Raw genomic sequence first — 10,659 nt, 5'->3', positions numbered from 1 at the left:
AACTTATTTTACAAAAAAAGGTTATAGTTATATAAAAAAATGTCATCTGATTCTGAATTATATAGAGTAATTTAGAAAGCTCAAGAAAATAAATATATATTTAAACTCTTTCCTCCTCCCAGTAATTACATTTTTTTATTTGAAAAAAAAGGTTGCAATTTGCAACTTATTTTACAAACAAAAGGTTATAAAGTTATATAAAAAAAGTTATCTAATTCTGAATTAGAGTAATTTACAAAGCTCAAGAAAATAAATGTATATTTAAACTCTTTAAAAAAAAGATACACCATCACGTGTCTTTAAAGGTAAATGGATCAAAATGTCACAGATATATATATATATATATATATATATATACAGAAATCATTACCAGCATTTAATAATAATTAATAATAATTAAATGAAAAGTTGTTATCCTGTAAAATCAAAATTCGACCAAATAAATTGACAACATAAGATTGATTTCATAAGAAAGCTCAATTTGTACCAAAGATTGGGAGTTTTTGCTCCGAGCAAGTGGCTGCGGCCCCATGGGGTGTCGCTGTGACCTTCCCAGCAGCCAGTAAAGGTAAGCCGTCTCCAGCTCGTGATGACGATCAGTCTGCCCGATGATGGAGTCGCGAGTGGGCGGGGCCTCCCACCGTGAACTCCAGTTGAACCTGTTTTTGGAGTTGGGCGGGGCAGGCTTTAGGGATGTTACGACACAGTGTCAGAGATATTTTGGGATTATTCTTTTTTTTTTTTTTTCTCGAACTGAACTGGGTCCCCGTACCCATCACATCCACACAATCCCCAAACACAGTTGGCCTGAAGCGGCACTCTGACCGAACAGTGACCCTGCGTATCGGGGTCGGAAGTGCAAAACACGTCATGTGTCATACAGTTTTCTGGGTACATTTGGCAAGCTTGCGCCTCCTCCTTCCCCTCCAATCACAGACCCATACTACCAAATTCAGCTATGATAATGGACATGTGAACTTTTGGTGAACTTTATTTTACCTCAACTAGAGAGGGCAGTGGGGGCAGGTGGAGTTTAGTAGGACTTCGTGTTTGTTGTTATCCTTTTTTTTCTTATTCTATTTCTCCAGGCTTGAACACTGATTGACCCCCACAAACTGGGCGTTGAGATGATTTTCTATGACTGGGATTTCTCTGGGACATCGCAGCACAGTCTAATACAAATATTGTCTTTGTGCGAGTATGGGTGAAGCGCAACGGGTCGTGAAACCCAAACAATATTGGACGCTTGTCCTTGATGTCCCATAAAACCCATTAACGCCTATTAAAGAACACAAGGAGCGTCACTTGTGGTGCATAAAAGGAAGCGAAGTCTGACAGGAATAAGGAAGGACTTTCGACCAAGACATCTCTCCAGTTTGTCTCGGACTACGATTTTTTTCCCGACTTTTATTTCCTTTTCGGCACCAAAACCCGCCAGGGGAATACCACTTTCAACATTTTATAACACTTTTTTTATAAATGTCTAAGGTTATAAGATCCGCTGCTTATTTTTACTTATTCACATAACCATTGTAAGTTTGTTGAATTTAAAATATAAATACGGGTCCTAAAATTGGCTTTCAGGACAAACTAACTCTTAAGCATCAATAATCGTCTGTACTTCTTTTTTTTCTCCCTTGTCCATTTATAAGGATTTTACAAACACTTTATTTTTACAAGGCTTGTCTTTATACCAATAATAATAGGATCCAGCAAGTTCAGTCAGGACGCAGATATACGAGTGTACAACAATGCAAAATCAAATGTTTTAAACATAGTTTTATACCTACTGCAATAACCCTCCTAAATAAATAGATATGGTTTTAGCCTTTTATGTTGTGATTATGGTTTATACTGTATGTTGTATGTGAGTACTGAAGTGTCTTGTTGCTGGACTCGCTAGAGCGCTTTATTGCAAGGCAAATTTACCTTCGGGTGAAATAAAGTTGAACTGAACTGAACTGAACTGATCTCTTGAAGATCCCTAAGCTTTAATCCATAGATAGCACTGCTCTCAAAGTAAAACTTCGAAGTTTGAAGTTGTCAAAAACATGAAATATTTACTTTGTGCTCTGGTGTCAGAGTTTCCTAATGTTTGGGCAGAAACTGTTTCACTCACAGTCAAATCAAAATGATGGCAGCGACACAAACATGCGAAAGTCTCTCCCTGTCCCTGCAGGGATAGCACTTGAGTCCCGTGTTAATAATACATGTGTCACTTCAAAAGTGCGATATTTCAAACACACAATGTCACGGAAAAATCGGAGAAGCAAAGTGCTCAGTCGTGGTCTCACAGTTGGAAAAAATAAGAGAAAAGAAAAGATGCACTTCCACAGAAGGTCTTCCAAAGAAGAGGGTAAATACAAGGTGATTCCATGCATAAGTTATACTTTGGCCCAGTTTCTTCTTTTTAAAAGGTCACGTCGAGAGTCTCTGTTTGGTTGATGTAAAAAATTGAACTGGCAGAGTGAAATGAACTCCCTCCGTCACCCAGGGCTGTATGACAGGATGAGTTTTTCTTGGTGGTTGGTCTTATCGGGAAAGCACGGTTGTGTAATGCTTCTTCTAACTGAATGAATAATTAAGTCTGCATCGCCTACAGCCTGGGTACCCTAAGCTGTGTTGTGCAAGCTAGCCAGCTGCTGCATAGACTTTTTCGCCATTTCGGCAGATGGGCCATGATTCAGTCAAGCTCTGCAAGTTCTATTCGGACTATACTTCTCCACCTCTCTGTGAACCTAAAACATCGCTCGCTTGCGTCCGATTCGTAATCCAGTGGTTTGTATGACCTTTGACATCTCAATATTCATGAACCGTGCCGTCGATGAGAATTGAGGAGCACATGGGGGATAGAGAATATTTACGTCCAACTGTACACCTTTTATGAGTTGTCAAACTCTCTGAAAAGAATAGCAGTCGTAGCTTTTTACTTTGCTATAATGCTCTCCTTTTTTCCATTGGTATAATGGAGGAATCCACAGTTTAACATGCAAATTATTTTATTATGGATAAAGGTCCGCTCTGCAGGCACATAAGTTCCTTTTGTTTTAACTGAATTCTAGGGAAATAGCATACATAATTAATGGATATATATTCACATTCATCCGCAGTACTCTATTCATGCCTTTCATCCTTTTTGAATCACTTGAAGTTTCAAATTATCAGTAATTTTATCTCTCATTTCCTTTGTCCTTTTTCTGAAACTGCAGCTACTCCTCACCAGGTGACATGAAGCCACCTGCCAGCCTCAGAGAAGGGATGACCAGCCCATCTGCATCGCCCGAGTGGAGCTGCGTTAAGCCGACGGGAACCCCGCTTGGCAAAGCCGCATCGTAATTGTTAACCCTGATTAACGTGATGTGTCGTTCTGTGGGGGGAAACAGTGTGAAAATCAAGTCAAGGCTGTGACCCAGTGCCCTGCCGCTGAACCGAGGGGATATTGGGCAACTTGGGGAGGGTGAAAGAGAACTGGAGGCAGGGAAAAAGAGGCATGTATTAAAACAGAATGAAATACAGAGAGGCAGGAATCGCATATTGAGGAAAAAGGCTTCAAGGTTCAACGAGATTTAATTTCTGTTTAAATTGACTAAATTAACTGTGAATTTATGTTTAATCCTTGAAGCACAGCTGCATTGTACTTGTTTGGCTTTGAACTGGCAAAGTCTCTTATTTTAAAATACTATTATGTGATCTACTATTCATTGTTTCACATCTGTTAAAGTGGCGTTCAATTAAACTCCTTTTCAGATGGTATTTTAGGTTTTAATGTAAGTATTCTGTAATTATTTCTGTGACATGCATTGTGTTCATTTTCAGGCTCTCAGCTCCGCACTTTTCCGGAAAATTCATAATCACTTGTTTGTACAATATGATGTAATTAAAACTCTGGTTTTGTAAGTTCAGTACTGTTGGATGATTCGACAGGTGATCACATGGGTGCAAATAATTCCTTCCATCCATCCATCCATCCATCCATCCATCCATCCATCCATCCATTAAAACCTGCTTTATCCTGTTCAGAATGGCAGGGAGCTTTAGCCAACCCACAGTCAAGAGTTAATAGGCATTGCACACTCTGAACATGTCGCAAGTCCGTCACAGTCATTCTCTGTGTCCTATGTGTCATACTTTTTTTTCCCACAAAAGAAGCATAAAATGTCAAAACATATTCTCAAACTGAATTTCAGCATTGCCAGTGGCTCACTGTGAATGTCACATTTGACACTTTGCATTCAAAGCAGGATAAGACCACTATTCTTCCATTCTATGGTGCAGCCAGTTGAGGGTGACAAATATATTAAAAATATCAAATGAATTACTTTAAACCTTTAAGGCCTGACATGAAAACACACCGAACATTTGTCTGTAACGGTTCTCAGTCATCCAGGTCCTGTTAATGTCCAAAAAAACCCTCTTCTTCGAGGCAGCTGGATAGTCCAGTTACCATGGAAAAGAGTTTTTTTGGACACACAGATATTTTTTAGTGTATATTATATATTGAAATAAAAAAACAAAACAAAACAAAAACGAATTTTGTCTTTAATAGTTTTTAAACAATATTTTTTTGTATCACTATGAATGTTTTGGGTCATTTTATCTATGTTTAATTCAAAGTATGAACATTTTTTTTATAATATTTCATAAATCAAATATGATGCATCTGGTATTATAAGGTTAATATGATAAGGTTAATATGATGATTTATATATATATGTGTGTGTGTGTGTGTGTGTGTGTGTGTGTATGTATGTATGTTTTTGTGTGTGTGTGTGTGTGTGTGTGTGTGTGTGTATGTATGTATGTTTTGTGTGTGTGTGTGTGTGTGTGTGTGTGTGTGTGTGTGTGTGTGTGTGTGTGTGTGTGTGTGTGTGTGTGTGTATGTATGTTTTTGTGTGTGTGTGTGTGTGTGTGTGTGTGTGTATGTATGTATGTTTTTGTGTGTGTGTGTGTGTGTGTGTGTGTGTGTATATGTGTGTTATTTAAAAATATATATTCAGTTATTATGAATTATGAAAATTAAAGGATGAAAAGATGATTCAAAACTAATGAGTGGAGTAAAGACCCATTAAGCATAAGAATACAAAAGCAGAAAACAAACCTAGTTTTGACTTGCGGGGGTAAAATCCAGCGGATAGATGCAGTGGGAACAACATGCTGAACTCTGTAACAACCTTAACACAACCACTCTAATCTTCTGCCCTTTCTCCTTTGACCCAATAATTAAGCTGCTTTCGTCGTTATAAGTTGAGAAGCAGCTTTGCCAGCATTTTGCGACAGATCTCTTTCAATTTAACCACAGCTTCGTGGGCCACCGCTGTCCTCTTTGCAATGCATGGATGCTCCCTGGCTGGCTCCCTGATTCCACTCAGCAATCTTTTCTCATCAGGCTAAGAAGTGATGCACCGCTGTGATTCCATTACAACAAGCAGCTAAGGTCTGAGCGTGACCTTTTTGATTTGGTATCACAAACGTATTGAATTGGATGAGCTAAAACAGCATGTGTGAGAGATGCTTGCACTATCAGGGGCTTACATGCCAAGCAGAAGTATGCAGAAGAGAGCAGAGATCATCCCTTCTGACCTTTAGGTGTGATCACACCCTGAGTTCAGCAACATTTAGATCATCGTTTTCCAAATATAACAAGTCTTGGGAGAGTATTGTTATGGACGTTTTTGGACAGGGTTTATGAGCTCTTGTCTAAATGGGCAGCACATTAAGAGGGGGGGCATGGGGGGCAGGGGAAGAGAAAGAGGGAGAACAGGATCAAGGGTGGACTTGCTCTGCAGGAAGGAGGACCCTGGAACTCCTTTGTATTACAAAGGAGTGACCCGGGATTAAACACGGTAGCAGTTTGATTTGATTGGGCAGTGCTGTGTTGTTAAATCACTCATTAAATCCAATTAGGGGGAGGTTGTTGGAGGCAGAGTCGGGGGTGGCTGAGCTTTAGTCTTGCTCCGCACAAGTAGGATACCATGCCAATCCGAGCAGGTGACAAACTCCAGCTTTGAACTCCCGACCTAGCCGTAATGCTCACGCCGTTTTAGCCCTCTAGTCTCCTCTGTGCTTTTGCTCGGCCCATTCACAGCTCTCACCTGCGACCTCCCTGGCTTTAAACCTGCCACTGTGAGGTGTGAGACTGCTGGAAATGTCTGTGACACAGCTGACATGTCAGGGAGGAATCAGCCTGATCCGCACTCCATGCCAAATTCACTGTTTAGCCAATTAATGTCTCATCAAATTAAAAGAAAGGAAAAACTGCAGCTGATGTTGCTCTTGGGGCGGTGCCGAGACACGCCGCTGTCGCACCACAGCACCACCAAGACAAATGCTATGCAGCAGAGCGCCACCCTCATGTGTCCTCTCAATAACCCAGCACAAAAAAAAAAAAAAGATTAATAACCATGGACAAACGCTCAAAGGTTTTACAAACTATCCTCAGTTCTTCCACCCTTCACTGTCTCCTCAGCTCAATCTTTTGCTCCAGTTTCATGGTCTGTATGTTTTTGTCAGGAACTGTGTTATGGTTGGGGGGCACAAACAGGGATGGACAAACTTAGACACCATCCCTGTGAAGTCTCATTTGGTGTGGTGATCTATGAGCTGATCTGTGTTTATGAACCAAATTATCACAACTCTCCTGCATTGTTCAAATGTTCCTCTGCGATTTGCCTCCTATCAGTGTTCACGTCTGAGAGTCCTGCAGAATCTTCCTATTCTTTGATTTAACCTCCTTTAGAAGATCTGTTTGAACTATTGAACAACTACTTTTGAATACGTGTGACAGATTGTTACACATATATGTTAGATACTGTATATGAATGCTGGTTGATTAAGACTAACAACATTCATGTAAAATCCACATCACATGGATGTTGCCACATGCCAGTTGCCTTTAAATGTAATCAAAAATCGTTTGGTAATCCGGTTACCAGTGAAGGATAATGAATTTCAGAATTAATTTAAGCAGGCTCCATTGACTGGGATGTTTGGGAAAATCTCCTTTGTGTCGAGGTTGTTGTCGGCATGTTGGGAACGTTGAGGCCTCAACATACCTTTTTATCATTACTATTATTTCTGTGTGTAAAAACATAATAAAATCATCAGCTTTTTTTCCCACCATGCCATTATCTATTTAGCAAAACTGAAGAAAAGAATAAAAAAGAAATCATGTCGATAATAATTCATATCCTGAATTTTAGACCAATTTTCTTTACAACATACAATTTATGGAGGTGTTTGGACATTCCCTCCTACACAGCTATCTATCATGGTCCCACTGCAGCAGTACAATCAGGATGGGGTCTGGCCATTCGAAATTATTGATTATTGTGCCTTTTCTGACCAACAAATCTATACTGAGTATCTGGCGTGTTTCAGATTATTGTCCTGTTGCGTGACCTGATTTCAGCCAAGTTTACTCTTGTAAACAGTGGCATTGATGGTTGATGCAGTGACTGTCTAGGCCCATCCATCCATCCATCCATCCATCCATCCATCCATCCATCCATCCATCCATCCATCCATCCATCCATCCATCCATCCATCCCTGGCCACTTCATCCTGCTCATCTTGGGGTATCTAGGTACTAAGAGGTACTAAGTATTGCTCACATCATTTTTAACCCCTTTTTTGCTCCATTTTTATGAAATAAATAATAGTGAAGACAAAAAAAAACATTTTTTTTTTCTTTTTGTCTGAAGTTATAATGGCCTAATACTAAGCAGATATTTTTGTTCAGTTTTTGCACAAATGTAGGCTTAAAAGAGGGGGTGTTCACTTTTGCACATTATTATATTTCTGATCAGTAACATGAGTCAGAACATAAATAGTTCAAGACTCTATTTCAAAAAACATTGTATCGTGGTAATAAATACAGTAAAATTAAAGATAATCAACCTGGCTCATGGTATTTATCAGACAGTACTAGTTATTATCTACACATTATCATTAAGACATTTAGAAACTTTGAATAGGTAATAACAACAAATATATAAATAAAAAACAGTACTAAAATACCAACATTTAGAAACAATGTTCATAATTCTTAAATGTCACAACATGCTGGTTGAATAAAGTAGCAATCAGAAGCCATTGCAACCTGATGGTCTCAATACAAATATAATATTTTATAATATTCTCAGGGTCACCTTTATTATTGTTATTAGTATTAATGTTTGCTGTTTTGTAATTATACATGTACTTTTCTACTTTTAATTAATCTTCTTCCTGTTGTGAGACTCAGTAGTTAAACTTGAATAAAGTCTCTGAATACTTCTGCTACTATTTTAAGTATAGAAAGCAGAAAAATATTTAGAGGTGATGTCCGCTTTTGTTGTGAAAAAGGTTGCTGCTGACATGATCTCATGCATCCTGCTGAATGCAGAAGCACTGTAAGTATTTTCTTTCTCGTTTAATTTAAAACTCATCCCAGTGTTTGTATTTCAACTTCTCAGTCAGTAAACGGCACTTAATGGAGTAATTATTCACATAATTAACAGAAATTAAGGAAGCATGGTGGAGCACATTTTCAGGTGTGTATTATTACTCAGGAAAAAAGTAGATTGCTCTGAAATGATTATCTGCTTTAAGTGTGTCGAATCTAATTAACTTTCGGTAACCTGACAAGCCTAAGGAAGAATGCGATACATTTAAAATCAGATTAACAAAATAAAATCCAGGTTTACTTTTTGTTGTTGTTGTTGCTTGTCTCTGTACTTACTTTGTGCAGTAATGACGACTGATTATGTCTTATTTTTTAACAGGGATCTTTTTTTTTTAGTACAGTAACAGAAATGCAAAACTTTGCAAAATGTAATTTAGGACCAGGAGTCGAGACTGAGGGAACGTCTCTGTACTGTGTGGGACTTTATTCCCGAAGGAACAAGTTTAATTAAAATTGTGTTTATTCTATCCCCGATGCCCATCGGTCCCTGGAGAAAATCCATCTTTCTCTACAAAAGATCTTTTTCTTCAACAGTGTGAAAACTTGTGTACTTTCTCGAAGCTTTCCCACATAATTTAAATACTTATTTGTTAAATACACTCTATTAAAAAAATGCCCTTTAGAACCAGCCTCCTTTTTAAAATACAATCACTGGAAAATAATCAACTAAGGTATAAGCGTTTGAAGAGTTCTATTATAGTGGTTCTGTTAACCATACATATTACGATGATTATTATTTTTAATGTGTTGTGATGTTTTTCATTGATCAAGCTAAGTCATTTTATTAATTTATTGGGTGACACATGGTCAACTTAAAAAGATGCTCAGTCTCCCAATCTCTCCTGGTATTAATTAACAAGGAAATAGTCACAAGATCCAAAGTTTGATTAGTCTGGCAAATGTATATATAGAATAGAATAGAATAGTATAGAATATAATAGAATAGAATAGAATACTTTATTGTCAATATAACTGGGTACAGTGAGATTGAAAGCAGCATCACCTCTCCAGTGCAAGACAGTGCAAACAATAAGAAATATAAGAATATAAGAAATATAAATAATATAAAATATAAAAAGGTTAAGGTGCATTTGAATAGTGCAATCAAAACCTGAGATCCAATCTACAGATAATAAACATATAGTTACACATTTGGTGGAATATTGCACAGATAGTCCGGGAAAAGTATTGCACGGTAAAAACAGTAATTGCACATGAAGGCATTCACATTTTGTTCAGGATGGTTGTGGCTTTAGGGAAAAAGTTGTTTTTTAGTCTGTTAGTTTTTGACCTGATGACTCTGTAGCGTCTTCCTGAAGGCAGCAGGTCAAACAGGTCAGAGCCGGGGTGGGAGCTGTCCTTTTTGATTTTTGTGGCTCTGCCGAGGCAGATTATATATATATATATATATATATATATATATATATATATATATATATATACATATATATATATATATATATATATATATATATATATATATATATATATACATATATATATATATACATATATATATATATACATATATACATATATATATATATATATATATATATACATATATATATATATATATATATATATATATATATATATATATATATATATATATATATATATATACATATATATATATATATATACATATATATATATATATATATATATATATATATATATATATATACATGATTTTACAAAGCAGCTTCCATAGTTTCTTTAAAAAAAATAGTAAATACATCTGAAATGAAGCAGTTATAGTACTCAAGTACGTTTTCATCACTTGTTTTAAGGCCCTGTGTGGTTTTGCAGCCCAGCATCTCTTCGACATGTTTCCAGGCTGGTCATCTGATACTGTGAAGTGTCCCATGAATATTGATGGAACTGTCCTCACTTTTTATGCTCTAGCTTGCTGGAACACCTTGCCCACTTATATTAAGTGTGCTTCAACACCCTCTTCTACTAAAAATTCAGCTAAAAATATTCATTTTGGTACTGACTTTATTTTCCTGGAATATTCAACATTTTTTTTGGGCGGCCAACAACTGATCTCAACTCTTTGGCCATTTATAAAGGATGTGATTCATTTTTTCATTTATTTAATTGGTTGATCATCTTACAATTATTTTAGAAAATATATCCTTTCTGTCTTTACTCACTTTTGCTCTTTTATGTCTTTGGCAATTTTATTGATTAATATCAAATTTTTATCT

Source organism: Cololabis saira, chromosome 13, assembly GCF_033807715.1.
Source record: "Cololabis saira isolate AMF1-May2022 chromosome 13, fColSai1.1, whole genome shotgun sequence".
Taxonomy (NCBI): Eukaryota; Metazoa; Chordata; class Actinopteri; order Beloniformes; family Belonidae; genus Cololabis; species Cololabis saira.
This window is presented reverse-complemented; position numbering follows the sequence as displayed.